This window comes from Ahaetulla prasina, chromosome 7, assembly GCF_028640845.1.
Source record: "Ahaetulla prasina isolate Xishuangbanna chromosome 7, ASM2864084v1, whole genome shotgun sequence".
NCBI lineage: Eukaryota > Metazoa > Chordata > Lepidosauria > Squamata > Colubridae > Ahaetulla > Ahaetulla prasina.
This window is the reverse complement of record NC_080545.1, coordinates 53,010,780-53,024,197: the sequence shown is the minus strand read 5'-3', so window position 1 is coordinate 53,024,197 and position 13,418 is coordinate 53,010,780. Positions and strand designations below refer to the sequence as shown.

Below are 13,418 nucleotides of genomic sequence, written 5' to 3'. Positions count from 1 at the left end.
ATTTGTATAAGTATATTAATAATGTACATTAATACATTATACATTAATAATATATAAGTAATACATTATTTTCATTCATTTTGCATTTTGCATGCAGTTTTCATGATATAAATTAATATAAATTAACACAGTGCAATTCAGTATCTTGCCATGTGTGTTTCAAGACCATATTTCATCTTGCTTTTTATGATCTTTTGACATTTGCCTAAAAGTGAGGGGAATAGTTTTCAGTAATCCATAATCAGTAGACTTCTTCATAACCAGTATTATTGTTGTTCATTGTCTATGGTGGTTTGTTATGATGGGGATTAAGGATTTAATATAATCTAGAATTTCTCAAGAAAAACTATGTGGCCATTGTTGCCTTTGGAATTCTTTTTGAATAATTTTTATTTCCATTTTCCAACATCATATTTATGTACAAACTATTATCCATCATTAATCATTAATTTTTATTTATAACTGATTCAGGCCTGCCCAATTGCCACTTCCTTTCTACACAACCTCCCTCTCTACCCTCTACTACTTTCCCTCTCTACCCTCCTTCATCTCCTTCACTTTACTACTTCCTCTCCTCCTTCTCCACTCCTCCCTTCTTCCACCCTTCTTCCACCCTATCTAACCTTCTTATTCCCCTCCTCCTTCTCTACTCTTTCCTACCTACTTTCTTCCCTCCTTCTACTCCTCTCCTTTTCTTCCTGAAATGGCAGTCGAGCATCCCCAATATCATTTTAATTTTTTTTAATTTCATATCTTCAAAATTACTGTACATTAATAATCAATCCATGTATCATTTCCCCTTCCCCCTCCTCCCCTTCCCCCAGACTTCCCAGAGCAAATACCGGTATTATAACCAACAATCACAAGCTAAAGTATGCAAAATATACATAACCTCCCACCTTTAAAAATTTAAAACTTTAGATCCCTTCACATTAAGAATAAAAAGATAGGAAAGAATAATAAAAAAAAGAAAAAAAAAAGAAGCAATACCAACTTCACATATTACTTCTTCTTACAGTCCATTTTTAAAATTAATCCATCTTCTCAAATTCAATTTTTTTTTCCACTTGTATATTCCTTCAAATTTCATAAGTCCATTTCTCAAATTACAGTCCATCTTCTCGAACTCAAATTTTTATCACTTATATATTTCTTCAGTTGCCATAACATTTAATGTCCGTTCTTCTTACAGTCCATTTTAAAAATTAGTCCATCTTCTAAAGTTCAATTTTTTTTCACCCACTTATATATTCCTTCAAATTTCATAAGTCCATTTCTTAAATTACAATCCAGCTTCTCAAATTCAAATTGTCATCACTTATATATTTCTTCAATTGTCGTAAGATTTAATATCCAATCTTCCAATACTACTCCATCAATCAAATATCATTTCAAATAAAATCTCTCAAATATAATATTTCCAGCTTAACTTCATAACTTTTACTATCTATAAACGTATCAATTAAAATAAATAATCATTTAAACTACATCCACAATATAACAGTAAGCAGTTAAAATCATTACATCCACATTATCTAAATTCATAAATTTCACTTTCCATCCTTCACAATTGAATAATATCATCCCATAGATTTATACCATACAAATAGCAAATAACAAAATCCTATAATTTATATCCTAAACAAATCAATTCCAAAAATTAACCATAATCATCATATTCACATCTTAAACATTCCTCCCCTCTCCCATTCTATTTTGCATCATTTCCAAACCAGTTAACTTAGCATCTAACAACAAAGGATTCCCACTCTTTAAAACATTAATATAAAAATGTCTCGCTTTCATAACTGAATTAAGAAAATACTTTCTACCTCTAAAATTCAGTGACAAACCCATTGGGACTTCCCATCTAAAATATATCTGATATTTCTTAAGCTCATCCACCAAAAAAGCAAATTCTCTTCTGTTTCTTAACATTTTAGGAGGAATTTCCTTCATCATTTTTATATCTTGTCCCAATATCTGAAATTTATTTTTATAAAAGGCTTGCAAGATTTCATACCTAACCTTTTTAGTTGTAAAATAAATAACCACATCCCTAGGTACTCTATTTTGTCTTGCCCACCAAGAATTAACACGATAAATTCTTTCAATATTAATCTCAAAATCTTCTGGCTTCACACCCTTTATCTGTGCAAAGGCTTGCGTAAAAATCTCCTTTAAATTTTCCTTCCTATTTTGTTTCAACCCCCTCACCCTTATAGCATATTCCATTAATCTATATTGTAATATTACTCTTTCTTCATCTGCCCTATCTACCTTTGCCTTTATATCTTCCATCTTATTATCTAAGTTCCAATTGTTTTGATTTTTTTGAATATCTTCTATTTTCCTTTGCAACTCTAAATTAGTTTTATTAAATTCTGCAAGATCATCCTGCATCTGAATACAAGAACTTAATATTTGCAATTGCATCCTTTACCATTTTCATTTCCTCTTCTGCTCTTCCACCATTTCCTTAAAATCCAACATCTCTTTCTCTATTTCATCAAATTTTGATCTATTTCTAAAAATGACTCTCCAAAACTCCTGTAAAAATTTCTTACTTCCTTTTGATTTCTTCTTTTAATTTTTGAATCTGAGCTGAAGAAATTTCAGCTGAAATTTCAAAGATTTTAATAACTTTTGGGACTATTTGCTTAAAGGCCATTTAAAAAAAAAAGGATAGCTTAATAATAAACCAAAAAAGAGAAAGAAGAAAAAATTTTAAAAGAAAATTTCAAAAAAACCCTATCTTTTAAGTCTATAATCCCAAGGAAGATGAAAAAATATAAATCATAAGATTCTCATTTCTTCCAGTTAGTCAGTATCTTCCTATATATCTTCTTTTTCAACACACTTTTGGCACTATTTGCTTAAAAGCCATTTAAAATATATATAACAAGTCAAGCCCAAAAAGAGAAAAAATATAAATCATAAAATTCTCATATCTTCCGTTTAGTCAGTATGTTTCTATGTATCTTCTTTCTTCTACTTCAACACTAGCTGTTAGTAAGCATTTCTACTTTCGTTTTCAGAGCACACATTCCACAAAACCGCCATTTGCTTTCTTCTCTCCTATCTTCGCAGCCAATAAATCCTCAGGGTTTCACAATCTTCTTACAAGCAGATGTTAGAACTCCAGTTTTTGCTCCGTCCACGTTTAAATCCGTCATTAAATCAATTCTTGTCGTGGCGGTTGGATGCTTCGTTTGTTTGCCATGAAGGCAAGTGCCTCTCCTAGCCCGGAGCTTATCAGATTATAGAAGGAGAACTTCCCACCAGATAAGGGCATCTCAACCTCAAATCTAATTGCTCAGCTTTCCTCCTTCGCCCGGAGGAAAGAATACAAGCTGTTGGACTGATTTACGATGTCCTAACAGCTTTTACAGACTAGGGAGTCAGCAGCTAAATCATAGCTGCTTTCTGCACGAAGCAGAGCCAAACCGGAAGTCCTCCTTGCCTTTGGAATTCTTGATTGATGCACACCTCAAGGAGATACTTTTGAAGTCTATCTAAAAAGGTGAACTGGTTCAGAATGAAGAACAATAATCTGATAAGCATTGTGTTTGATAGTATTTAGAAATAAATCAAATACTAATAAATTAAAAAAGATGATAAAGTGAATGAAGCACAGAACCTTAATCTAATCCATAAGAAAAAGAAAATTGTTGGCAGACATCCAAAGGTGGTTTTCCAAAAGGTAACTGAACTTTCTTAAAGAAATCCAGTGCCTTTGGAAAAGCACCTTTGGGACAACCATGACCTGGATGATTGAGAAACTCCACAGACATGTTGGCAGACATGAAGAATTTTCAGATTATCAACCTGTATTGGACATAATTGAATTCTCTTTAAAAATCAGATTTGCTCCTGAATGCTCAGATGTAGTTAAGTCAGGAGAGCTTTTACACAGTTTAGACATAGGCCTTGGATAAGGTAGTATTGGTAATCACTGAAGTCTTATGTTTGGACTACTACACTGAATCTATTGATTTGATCAGGCTTTCTATATCACACAAATGTCACTGTATCAGCTAGATTAGGTGATGCGGTTAACCACCTGGAGTTGACTGAAATTGGTAATACATGAAAAAGTAAATGATATTCTGGTGACAATTAACAACATAAGAAAGAATAAACTTATTTTTAGCTCTTCACCACCATTTTTAAAAAGAGTGATACATGGAACAGAACCTCCCACCTCCACCCCAGGGAAGAAAAGTATCAAAATAATGTTTAAATGCACTTTGGAAAATTGGCAGCATGGTCTTGAGTGAAAGACGGTGAAAGGCAATCCTAACCTAAACAGTTGACAGCCACTCTTAATTGCTCCCAGCATCATTCTCTCCTATCTTTCATGGAGGGCCTATTTGAGGAACCTTCCTCAGATTTAAATAGTCTGTTATACAAGTGATGTGCATATGAAAAATATTGCCAGTACTGCTATGGATTTGTAATGGATTTGTAAGGAATTTCTATCTACTTTTACTGAACTGTATTAGTTTCCTACTCATTGTTAGCTGTCCTACAAATAAATAGTAACAGCATTTTGGATATTGACTTCATGTTGTTCCCTCTCCCTACATTACAAACCATCTGCACTAGGTTCCACACAATTAATTAGAACAGTTAATTATCTATTATACAGTTTTGAGAGGAAGTAGCATTTGCATGTAGGCAATTCAGGCTCAGTATAGGTTGGGGGGCTTTTTAAAACTATTTTTAATAGTTCACATTAGACATGCTTCTGGATAGTACCCAGCTGTTACTTGATAAATGGAGTTGAACTTGTGATCTTTTCAGGTGATTTGTATAGTCATAATTCAACATTTCAACGGACACTATATTATGCAACTTAATTGTACAATATAACTGGCTGGGAACCAATTTTTCTTAATATGGTTAAGTTTGTTTTACTATATGTAAAAAAAAAATGTCACATCAATTGCACCAGTTTTATCATTACTGGCTTTTACTGTGGTTTTTACTTGTCATACATTTTTCTTTTGTTTCTGAGCTGGTATATAACTGCAATAGAGTATTTGTCTGTCTTTCCATCTATCTATTTTGATGTATAGAGGAAAAAGGCTATTGCTCTTCCACCCAGCTGTTCCATGAAGAGTGAACTCTCTACAGTGTATTAAAAGAAACTGCATGCCACTAAGAAATAGTCATTAGAAATACTCTGACAGGGCAAAACCCAATTATTTTAGGAATGTTGAACAGCTGCAGTTTTAAGGAAATCAACTTCATGATTTTTTAAACTTTCCTGTTTAGAATCTTATTTCTAGTACTTTGTACATGTTAAATGACAAGCATCGTTATGAAAATCTCTAAATTTTTGCTGTGAAATAAACTAATTGTCTGAAAGAAGGATGTCATTTCCAAATTTAAAAATTATTCTTCAGCTTTTCCTGAAATTGAAACAATGAGCTTTAGCATTCTTTATGGTATGTAAATTGGCATTCATACTGTTCACCATCCCCCAAATTCCTGAGTGGTTAGCAGCATTGCAGTGCATCTAAAAAAGGGGGCAATATTTGAATTGTAAAGATGTGAGCCACCATCTTCTGTTCCTTTTTTCTTTGCCTTCCATCCCATTTCAAGGCCCCTTTTGACACCTTGATGACTCTGAGAAGTGTACAGATAAAACAATCCGTAATTAAAAAGAGGTCATGGCAGACCACAAGAACAAAATCTCCTAAAATCTTCAACCAAAAACTGTCTACTATTGACCTCACCCCATTCCTAAGAGGACTATAAGGGGCGTGCATAAGAGCACTAAAGAGCACTACCGTTCCTGTCCTATTGTTCCCTTCATTATATCAAATTAATATAGCTGATGCATATTCTTTACTTATATATATATATATTTTCTTCATGATATGTTTTTTTTAATGACAATGTTTGTGTATACTGTTGTGACAAAATGAAATAAAAAAAAACATAATTGAGCATAATGAAATTAAAAGTCTTCTAAAAGATTATGATGTGTCTCAGTGGTGGGTTTCTACTGGTTTGCCCCAGTTCAGGCAAATCGGTAGCGGCGGTAGGCTCCACCCTCCCAACCAGATGTCATCATGGACACTCTGCGCATGTGCAGAAGCACTGCGTGCAAGCGCGCTCACAATTCCAAACCAGTAGCTAAGGTAAGTGAAAACCATTACTGGTGTGTCTGCCTAAACAGGAGCATCCAAAAGGAGCAAAGACAAAGATTGATGATTTTATTTGCTTTTTTTTTTTTTTATAGCCCAACATTCCTGCAGCTGCTTTTCTCTCACCAGAAAAGACCTGGAAGGATGCAACCAACCTTTCTTACTTTCAGGAAGATAGCAGCAACTGTGGTGTCCTTATGTGTTTATGCTTCACATTGCCACAGCCTATCTTATATAAGATTGACAGAGCAGCATTTACTGCCACCATCAAAAGTCCTTAAGGCTGGCCCATCACTGAATGGAAGATAATTGCTGATCTTAATGGTTGCATATGCTACTGCTTTTTACAGCTCTTGAGCAGAATAAATAACAGATGGCAGGTTTACTATCAGCATAAAGTGACTCTTACCACAAACTTGGAAGATATTTCTAAATTAAAGCCATCTTATAGCAGGTAGTGTTAGTATAGCTAATGATGCCTGTTTTAAAAATACCAAGTTACACTTGGATGGAAGAATATCAACAGCTCCCAGAGCTACAGTATAGACTAAAATATTAACTTGAAATAATGTTTTGGAAGAAGATAATGGTAAAGCATGTTTCTTTTTATTTGAAAGAAAACACCTGGGATGAATTCATTTTGTGATACTTTACTATTTTTACCAAGATATGTTTTCAATTTATTTGAAATAAATATATTTTTAGATATAAACAAAGTGTTCTATAATTAAGATTTTCCCCCTATATTTAGAATTAGGAAATGTTTTGTTTCTTCTTTCATCATTGAAGAGATAAACAGCAGAATAACTTCACAAGCCAAACTTATTATCAAGATAAACCCAAATGGGATCAAACTGAAATACAATCTGCTCTGTATTTTCTAATATAGTGCAGATGTTAGTAATCAATATGCCTAATTTTACTGCCTATGAACACTAGTGCTCATAGTACACTAGTAACCAAAATATTACTCAATAGTAGTTTTATTAAGATATCATACTAGCTATAGAGAGCTATAGAGATAGCTATACTTATACATTTATACATGATAGTTTGAACTGTAGGCTAATTCCATTGATTCCATTTTACATATTGAACTTCTCAATAGAAGGTACAATTGACATTAATTTTATTCTTTTTCTTTCCAATCCTGAGTTAACTTTCATAAATGACAAAATCACTAAAACATATCCATTTGAAATAGAATATGCTGGAAGTTTTTCCTGTTTAGCGTGGTGTGGTTCACAAAAACATGACACAGCTGAATGTACTATTTTATAGATCATGAGGACTCTTAAACTTTCTGGCAGCTTTCTTCATCAAACATCAAATTAAATGATGCTTTTTAGGCAAACTGGACAACAAAAAGAGTGTTGAATTTTGTTCACAAACTTCCTTTTGAATTGGGTTCTTCCAAAAGGAGATTTTTTTGTTTTAGAAAAATGGCATAGTTTTTTTTTTTAATTGTGCAAAATAACAAACAAATCGTCAAAGCCTGCCCAGCTCCCACTGCAATCAATCCATCACTTGTTTTATAATGGACTGTCCTTGGCATGTCTGCTAATAAATCATAAACAACAGCACTAAACCTATTTAGCCACATTCAAAATAGCACAGACAACACAAAAATAAAGCCATGGGCAGTGCAAGTAAAACTAGACAATGAATATTCTGGAACTCCCCTAGAGCCATTAATTTTCTATATATTCAGTCTCCATAGGGAAATGCCCACAAGTGCCACAAGACCCATACTTTATTTTCTTTCTACCTCAAGTATAATGGATTACCTGTCATTTCCAAGCATGACAACTACTGTGGCAGAAACTCTGTATTACTTGTGGGTCAAAGAACAGATTTAATCAGCATTTTCATAGCAAAAATATTCTCTACTAAGAATATAAATAACTTATCAACAAATGGCATTGCATAGGGTTTTACTTCTTAGCATAGCTTTTTCAAAAAGTTTAATAAAAATGGAAATAACTTTTAATATGTAAATGAAATGAATAAGCCATTTTTCATATAGCAGTCAAAGAATATCCTGAACTGAAACTGGTTTAGAATTTTACTCCTAAACTCTCTAGAGATACAAATATAATATTTTGAGACATTTTTAGCTTCAAGATACTTGCTTTTTAATTTTTTAAAAAGGAAAGCATTTTTGGAAAGGCAGCATAACTAAAAATAATTTGCTTGTTATTTTTTTAAAAGAATCAGGAAATGATACTGATTTGTTCCATCTTATGCAAGTGAATAAGCAGCATAATAATTAACTGCTTTTCAAGTTTTAGATCAAGATATATATTGTATGTACATAAAAATAATTCCATCAAGAAATGCTGCAATAATCACTTAAAGGGACACTTCTGTTAAAATAATTTAAAAATTATTAAAATTATTAAAAATTATTAAAATTAAAATGCTTTTTGTTAGTTACAAACATGCTGCTTGTATCCAAGATTATACAAAGTTTATACCCCGATGCTTACAATTAACTTTGTTTAAATTTAGGCCAATATGCAATAACTCTTAACTATCTGATCTAATTTTCCATTCATTAGCTTTTGAACATTGTGAAAATGCATTTTTGTTTTCCATTATTAAGGAAAGACTCATAATTCTTTTACCTTTGTTTCTGTATCCTCCAAAAATTGAAGCTTTATTATGAGACTAAAGTATTTTGAAATCTGTATACAAGTAATTTAAAATATCCCACACTTTTTATCTGTGTACATCATTTTAATGCACTCCAGGATTTTATTGGGGTAAATTTTATAGCTCTAAAAAACCCAAAACAAAACAAAAATTATCCAGCAACTTTTTAATCAAATGCTTATAGACTCATCATATAGAGGGTGATAATTGGGAAATCCACATTATTTGTTGCGTCAGCCTGCTGAAGAAATTATTCAGATAATTTAATGGCCCATCACTATATGTTGCAATGTGAGCATATTTAATATATTTGTTGTAGACTAACGTAGAACCAAGATTTTTATTTTATTTTATTTAAACTTTTATACTGCCCTTCTCCCGAAGGACTCAGGGCGGTGTACAGTCTACATTAAAACAGTTAAATATACAAACTTAAAATAACAATTAAAAAACTTATTCAATAAAGGCCGAAATTAAAACCGTCAAATTGACCATATTAAAATACCCAATAAAATTATTAAAATTGAAAAAATTTAAAAATTTAAAAATTTAAAATTCAGGCCAGTCCCGCTTGGATAAATAGATAGGTTTTCAATTCCCGGCGAAAGGTCCGAAGGTCGGGTAATTGGCGTAAACCGGGGGGAAGTTCATTCCAGAGAGTAGGTGCTCCCACAGAGATTGACCTTGAACACTGCAGGAAATAGGAAAGCACTAAAAATCCCATAGATCCTCACTGCCTGAATGGTGTTCTGTCAGCCATACAGTATAATACCATAACAATTTTCCTTTCCTATTCTAAAAAGTATTTCAGTGATTCTCTTTCATCCATGGATCTCTTTCTTCTGAGTTAGAAATGAAAATGTCTAGTATCTTACAAATCATTAGTTGCCCATACCATTTTTAGTTTTCAAAGGTTTCCCAAACCAACCAAGTCTTAATGGTTAAATCTCAACAGGCTTTAGTCCCAATGAGAAACAGGGCACCAGTGGACAAATGCCCACCTTTGTGGTCCCCAAATATGGTAGTCCTTCAAAACTGCCATCTTAGATCTTCCTGGATAGGAAGATAATGCTTGAAGCAAGAAATTACCAAAATACTGAGATTCTGGTATTAACACTTATTAAACCATTGATGCTATTTATTCACTACTTAGTTTAAAGAAACCTTTTATAAATTATCCTGACTATCATACACATAATATGGACAGCTTATTGCTTACTCTTAAGTCAATATTATTTATTAACATATGGTGGAACATAAAACCCCAAAACAGATCAGCACTAGCTCTATTTCTTACTTCACTCCTGGAGGGTGAGGTGGGAGATGAAATTGTATATTCCTGTCATGTATTACCTTGCCAAAATCTTGTTGATGCATTTGTGTCAGCTGAAATTTCCAGACCATTTTAAAGCCACATAAAGTGTATTGCAGTAATCCAATATAGAGCAAGACATATACCTGCAGTTCAATGGCCCTTGTGCCTCAAGGGCTGCTTTCATCACTGCAGCAGATGTTCCTGAATCTATTTTCCAATATTGCTAAGAAAGAATATTAAATTAGGTCAATGTAAAAGCTCTGTGATATATACAGAGACCAAGCTGCTAAATCTACTTTGCTGACTTGTTAGAATATTTGCAAGATAATTGCCAATTTTTTCTGGCCCTTAGCATCTATAACAGTGCTTTTTCAAACTTGGTTGGGGAAATCTGGGCATTGAAATTCACATTTCTTAAGCTGCCAAATTTGAAAAACACAGATTTGAAGAGACTTCTGGAGTAAACTTAAGACATCTCCAAAAAGCAGAGCTACTGACCATGGCAGAATGAAAAACAAGTGAGCTTCCTTGATATTTCCTCTCAGGACATGGAGAGGCCTTGAGATGGCTTGCAAGTGCTCCAAACAACTGCTCCATGTGAGGAGATAAGAAGATAGTGATCTCCAGCAGGTTTATAGATAAGGAAATAGCTATCTTGCTCCAACCATAGTTGGCACCTTTGAAAGGACACTAGGTTTGCATAATTCATTTTCTAACCACTTTCAGAAATTGTTTATTAAACATTTTTCCTGTCAAAAACCTCTATATTGATATTTTACATTTCTATGTGACTTTCCTTCAAAACCTAGTGAAAGTAAGTTTTAACCATACATTTTTTAAAAAATGTTTTTTGGAATTATCAGAAAAAGGATGATTAAAACTTAGATTTTAGAAAGTTACAAATGTTATAAGGATCTAGATAAATTTGGAATAAGATTCTGGAATTAATTATAAAGAATTTATATTCTTATGCCTGTCTATCTGTTTTATTTCCGGGAAACCTAAGGTGACATGTGTTAAAGTGGCACTACACAAATGATTTTTGTCCAAGTTATAGTTATGCTCATTGTCCTTTATCATTATGCCTCTTACACTTGAAGAGTTGCTTTGAAGGCTGACTTTTAAACAAATTTGGATACTGAGACCAACTGTGGACTTTAAAAACATGTCAGCACCTTTTTTCTAGGCAACAGTTCATGCACATCTCTGTCAAGGCCGTTTTCTTACTGATATATCACCACAAGGAGTATCCCCTTCATCACTCACTTAGATCTTAGCAGTATATATCAGATCCGTATTCTAATATAACATCAAATAACATCAAATCATGAATGAAGAAATACTTATTATAGTCATATCTGGCAATTTAACAAAATTAATAGGAGCGGGGGGGGGCATTCTGAACCTCTGCTATCTGGTGCCTAAGTAGAAATTGTAGAGTGAAAGAAAGGATGAAGGCATAATTCTGACATTGTTCTTATATCATGTGAGTATGGTAATCCTCTATTTTCTCATTGTCTCTGAAAGTTAAGCCTCAGAAGAGAGCAAGTGCCCAAGTCCCCGTCACTAGCAAAAGAGAAGCCGGTGACATCAGCGGGGATCTCCGCCTCACTGAACTTTTTAGTCTTCTCCCTCAGAGCAGGGCATCGATACAGGTAGCAAGTCCGGTAACCCAAATTGTCAAGCATTAGTATGAGGGCTTCAAATTCTTGTTCTCCAGTTTGCCATTTGGGGTGAGGCATTGTGCCATCCCCCGCAGCAGACTCATGGCAGTGAGGCCTGGATTTGTATTTGCTGGGATCCAACAGGACCAAATTGTCTGCCCCACCCCCCGTGCTGGCCAGTGTTCATACTTGTATCTCACATGCAACAACCAAATTGTGAATATAATAGAAAGCCTCCTCCACACTTTCTCCAACGGATACCAAGCCGCGATTTTGGAGTATGAGGACTTTACTTTTGGGGCCCAGATTCTTTTGAATCAGGACTTTCTCCTCCTTGTTCACAAGAATGCTGTGGTAATCGTGGTAGGCCACTTCTCCAAGAGACAGGGCCTCTGGTGAGATGGGCAGGAGCATCCTGCTCCTGCGGGAGTGTGGATGTGAACGATGCACTTGACTTCTGGGCAGGTGGCGTAGATGGCCGAGTGCAATGTGAAGCCAGCTGGGTTGATCCCCAAGTTAGTGCTTCCGCAATCAATGATGTCCCCTTGGAAGTTGACTTTGACCAAGCTGGAAGCGGTAACTTTGCTATTAAGAAGTCCAAAAGGCACAATCAGAAAACGCTCTTGCTCCACATTTACTCTGACAGTGATGTGACTGTAAATAAGCTGCGACCAGCCAAAGAGATCAGCCAGCCTATAAAAAGCAGCCAATTTGCACCATAGTAGTTTCTCCCCTTTCTCGTAAGCGATGGAATCTGATCCCTGCAGATCGTTCACGGGGGTCACCATACCGAGGCTCATGTTTAAGGCAGTCATGCTTCCTTGCGGAGCTGGTGGGTAGACATTGGGAACGTAAGCTGTCATGAAGTCTGCAATCTGTTGTAGAGCCAGCAGGCCTGTAGGATTCTTCCCTTTCTTTCTTTCTTTTTTTTATTGAAAAAGTTTTTACAAAAATTTTTACCCCCCTGTAGGATTCTTCCCTTTCTTGAACTGTTCCTGGATCATGGATTCCAACTCTTCACAGAATGCTGGACTTTGGAGGATCATGGATACTCTCTTCTTCTGTTCCATCATGTTGAAATCCTGGCGAAGATCAGGGGCTATATTCCTCTCTCGCAAGTAGTCAGAGTTATTTTCATCAACTCTGTCAAAATATCTCTCTTTATGTGGCGCTGTTGGAGGTAGTGAAGTTACCACCTCCGCTCTCGTTTCACCATTCATAGTACAGTTTCAATAGTGCTGGCGTGGAGAAGCGACGGCGGCCCAGGTGAGTCGAGGCTGCTCTGGCGGTCCGGCCCTCCTTCTTAAGTTTGCAAGAAACATTTAGCTTGTTTACTTAGAGGACTTTGTGTAAAAGAGTTAAGCATCTTCCTTCATTCATCAAATTAGCTGAACACCATAGTTTTTTAAAAATACTGTCAAAAGACACTTATTTGCTATAAAATCCATTAGAGGATATCAGAGGTAATAGCTGTATCTTGAAATGGCATCTGGCATTCTGTTACTGACTCTACATTAGTTATATCTTTTCATTGCCCATCCACATTTTTATAGTCAGGCAAGGACGCAAGATATAAAATTCATTACTCATTTCACATACTACGATTAAATAATTTTTTGGTATAAA

The 13,418-nt window shown here is 34.6% G+C and overlaps 1 protein-coding gene and 1 pseudogene across 1 annotated transcript in view; both read right to left on the bottom strand.

Moving 5' to 3' along the window:
* Positions 1 to 13,418, bottom strand: part of NAV3 (neuron navigator 3) — a 576,609-nt gene that overhangs the window by 69,744 nt on the left and 493,447 nt on the right. The window lies entirely within an intron of this gene.
* Positions 2,684 to 13,055, bottom strand: LOC131201818 (alpha-adducin-like; annotated as a pseudogene).